The sequence below is a fragment of the Theobroma umbraticum genome, unplaced genomic scaffold (assembly GCF_002168275.2).
Source record: "Theobroma umbraticum cultivar Fairchild unplaced genomic scaffold, ASM216827v3 scaffold_89.0, whole genome shotgun sequence".
In the NCBI taxonomy this organism is placed as follows: Eukaryota; Viridiplantae; Streptophyta; class Magnoliopsida; order Malvales; family Malvaceae; genus Theobroma; species Theobroma umbraticum.
In genome coordinates this window covers 1,235,521-1,240,525 of record NW_018397271.1, presented here as the reverse complement: position 1 = coordinate 1,240,525, position 5,005 = coordinate 1,235,521, and positions in this window count along the sequence as shown.

The following is a 5,005-nucleotide window of genomic DNA, read 5'->3' as shown; positions in this document are numbered from 1 at the left end:
ATTATTATTATGATAATGGTAATAGAAAAAGAGGCGTTGAATGAAAGACTGGCCCAATCGCTTTTCCGGTCATATTCATCTTTATTTATTTCACAATGGATTTGTCTAATTTGCATTGACTTGCATTTATACTTTGTGGTTCAAATAAATAAAATAAAAATTCAGAATTTTTTTTTTATTTATGAAAAATTAATTGACGATGGAGGGATTTTTTTCTAGAAGGCGATATTCTAAAGTTGGAAAGAAGAGAAAGAAGGCGCCAGCCGTGATGTAAGGAGATGACGCGGCATGAGCAAATGATGACGCACAAGTAAACTTTATAAATTAAGAAAGAAGAAGATAGGATTTTGACTTCAAACCCACAGTTACAAACTCAGGGTCACGGTTTTGTTATCCATGCCTCCCTTTCGCTGGCTCCGCTCGGCTCCCCCTCAGCTCTCAACGCCTACGGATTTTGTGATACAGCTGTTAAAACGGCGTTAGTTACACCTGCACTAGCATCTAAAGCCGTTTTAACTATATTTAAGAATATCTTATCTATCACGAAATACTTTAAGAAAATTTTTAATTATATGAAATCAAAATATTATAAAAAGTTATCTCAAAAATAAAGAGAAAATAGGAAAGGAGCAAAATATTTTAATTCAAAACGTAATCATTTATTTTTTTCTTGTTTCCTTTTCTTCGTCTCTCTTGGTTTATTGTCTTTTTTTTTCTTCATAAAATATCATTCACGCTTTTTATTTTACTTTTTTATTTTACTTTGGCATGTAACATCTGGTGTTGACCTTGGCATGTAATATCTAGTACTGAAGCTAAGCTTTGACCTTGGCATGTAACATCTAGTGGTGAAACTTTGACCTTAGCATGTAATATCTAGTGGTTAAGCTTTGACCTTGGTATGTAATATCTAGTGTTGAAGTTTTGGCCTTGACGTGTAATATCTGATGTTGAAGTTGGTGTTGGTTAATTGTTTTGAACATGACTTGTAACAATAACATTTTTTTAAACATGTAACTACTTTGTATTTTACTGCAATATAAACTCTTGAAGTTAAAGCATGTAACAATTTTTTTCAGCTGTAACAATATTTTTTTGAGCTTAACGCATAATAACAACACTTTTTAAATGTAATTTGGTCTCTATCTTTATATTTCAATAAGATAAACTTTTGGAGTTAAACACGTTCACGATAAAGATAAAGTTTAAAATCAAAAAGGAATTTGACATGAAAAAGAAGATGTATTTCAAAATTATTCAATGTCAACATTATTGCTTAGGTGAAATGGTTGGGATGAAATGGATTTGGACAAAAAGATATTATCCAAAATCCTCAAATTTGGATAATTAGCTTTTAGGTTATTTCATTTGTTACATTTCCTATAATCATAAAAAAGATTTAGCACGTGAAGTTACATGTCAAGGTCAAATCTTTAGCATCATACATTATGCACCAAAGCTTCTTTCTTCCTACTAATATTACATGCCAAGGCATGAATTACTTTGTTGCATGCTAAGGCATGTTGTACCAAACTTGAATCACTGAAAACTTAACACTTATAAACCTAAGAACTCGTTGTTACTAACCATGCTATGTTTTTTGATTTATAGATCGATAATGAGATGGTGAAAGATAAACAAGGAGAGGGTTTTGTGAATATAAACCAATAACCCAAGAATATGTTATTACCTTCCATGTCATTCTTTTTGGTATGTAGATTAATGACAAGATGATGAGAGATATACAGAGAGACAGTGATGGTGGTAAAATTATAGAAAGTTGGATAATAGGAGAGAAAAATGGAGAGCACAACAAAATGGGGAGCAAAGCAAACAAATGGCGGGAGAGAAAATTTAGGAGCATTTAATTTGTTTGAAATGGATATTTTTGTCATCTTATGACTAAAATTGGCTAAAAACAATTAACTTTATTATTTTTTATTTTTCTTACACAAGTGCATGTATGATTAACAAGTAATATAATATTAAATATAATATTAATATTAAGCCTAGAAAGTAAAGCCCATAAGACCTGTGCAAGCCTCAGGGTTCAAAATCAAATAACACACAGTTAAGGGATTACATGTCATATTCATAAATAAAATTCAAGTTTAACCTAGTACTCCATCCCTAGTGCATATTTCATACAATTATTATAAGGTCACACATTGATCATTTAAAGTGGGTTCATACATAACAACTTTTAATACACAATATTACAGGGCACTCAGTGCCCATAATATCCAAAATACATTACTTTCTAAACTTGAAATTTTGAGTGCAGAAGCTAATAAAGACCTAACCTAATGAAGTGACCAAAATGGGGAACCTATAAGATGCCAAAATCAGTCTGTCAATAGACGACCCTTGCCATGCATTATCTAGTGGCCCATTTATCTGTACATGGTACAACATGGGTAAGTATTATAATTCTCAATGAGTGGTGCACATGATCAGAATCATATGCATACATTAAATACATAATAAAAATTGCACTATCAGTGCATCTACATGATCTTGCAAACATTTCCAAATATAAGGCATATTATTATCCCTAAGTCTCTAATATAAGAGTATATCATCATCCCCAAAATCCTCAAAGATCATCACACACATCATTAGGCTTACTCTAGAAGCCAATTCATCATTCTCCATGGCACACTTTAGTTGTCGAAGTATCGTATCGATTCATATCATGTTTATCTAGGCCTCCTCGAGGTTATCACATGTCGTATACAAATCAATGCACATCACGTTCGATCAATACGTAGTCCTCCCCTGGACATAGTCAAACCTCGCATAATGGCCAGTCAACAAAGAAACAAATCAAGCATAGTATCGAAGAAGCTAACATAATACAAGTCACGCAAATGCTGAAGCAATGGTCAAAGAATCACATCATCGACTGGAGTAATCTCTTGACATTGGCATCACCTAGGGTAATCTCCCAATGAGAGATATCAAATCATTGATCAAAGTAATCTTTCAACAGTTGACATTGTCGAGAGTAATCTCCCGTCAATAGCATTCCTTAGAGTAATCTCCCAACGGACAACATCATGACATACAGGTGGCCATCATGCTTACATGCATATACACATAGTCACAAGGTAATGAAACCCAATCAACCTCATGTCAAATCAACATTCGGAATTCATTTTCGGGACGGAACATAATACCACAATGAGACCATCATGTCTCTATCTTTCCATATGTCCACAGCAAAACAATAATCGCATTTATAGAGCTTTATTTGTCAATAAGCTCATTAAGTTCTAAGTGCCTTGATAATCTTGGCTCAATGGCTATATATACATCAACAATCTCATTTTAATTAAATCATGGCCAAATAGTCACATATACATAAATAATATCACATCAGATTATGCATCAATATTCTGTCAACAAATGGTCAATCTAATCCGACATCGTAGTATAACCATCACACTGATTTAGTCATAACACATCCAGTAGCCATTAAAATCATACATCACCTAGATGTTTAATAACTCAAGCTTCCCAATAGCATTCACAACAAACGAATATATCAACATGCACATTAACTGTATGCTAACTTGGGCATACTCATCTAAACAATCATGTTCTCATGTATACGTACGTATTTCTTTAGCCTGGGGTACGTTCAACTAGGCTTACATTCATGATACAGTACCATTGCAACGCATTTTCCATACGTTATGTATCACATGCATTTAATTAACCCATTCACAATGACAAATTGAATGTTCTCCCACTTATAACCTTAGCTTTAGCCTTTAATCATCCTCTAGCCTACCAGTGAGTCAATTTACTTTGTTTCCCCTTTAGAGCACATCAAAACATTATGTAACTAATTAAATCCTAGCTTTCGAAAAATGCCAACCTTTCTAAAAATAATCAATCCTTAACAATCCAACACATAAGCTCAAATCCTTCAACCATGAGCTAAACCCATACCTTAGAAGCTGCATTACACAATTATTTACCCTAAATATCTAGTCAACTTCAAAGGGGTCAATTTCACTAAAGTTGAACTAAAGAAAAATCTAAGTTATTCACTAGTTAAATTGAAAATCAATTTGTAAAAACACTTAATTTACCTCTAGAAACCTTTCTCAAGCTTTAAATTTACTCCAAATAACTCCAAGTGCTTCAAAAATTCATCATTGGGAATTAGGCTTTTTGGTTTTTGAGGGAGAAAGTCAAAATCATGTAAGCTAACTCTTGGACGTGAAAACGCTTACCTCCAACACTTAGAATCCAAGATTGATTGTCTGATTGAAGTGGGTTTGAAAGGGGTAAAATTTGAGAGAAAATGGTGAAGAATGAAAGAGAAAGAGATAAAATAAGAAAGCTTTAGTTTTGGGGTTTTTAAGCCCGATTTAAGCTGATTTGGCAACCTATGGTTGACTATGGGAAGTTTGTAGTCAACCCTGACTGACAAATTCTCCTATTTCCTTTCCCAAGATCAACTAGAGAGGACCTATAGTCAATTTTAGGCTAGAACGTCTAGCTCCACTTGACTTTTCTTCACAATATCGACTATGGAAGCCTTATAGTTGATCTTGGAACAATATGCTTGCATTTCACCTTTTTTTTTCTTCCTAGGATTGATTATACAAGGCCTATATTCGATTCTAGACCAGCATACTTGACTTTTCTAGTCTAGATTCGTAAAAATGGCTCTCTACAAAGCCTAAACTCTTTCTAAACTTTTTCCATAACCTATAATCACTCTTAAATTCAACTTAAACATAACATATCATCCATTATCATATCAAATACGAATCAAACCTCCAAATCATAGAATTTATCACACATTTCCTTAAAAATTTACCTAGGTGTCAACATATACACTCTCAAGTACTTGGCATACATAACATATCATCAATGTCCTTAAGGCAGAATATATACTTAATAGATCATTCTCAATTAACTTAAGTTATCTAAAAAATTAAGGGTGTTACATTTTTATAAATACATTTGAAATTCAATATGCATAAAA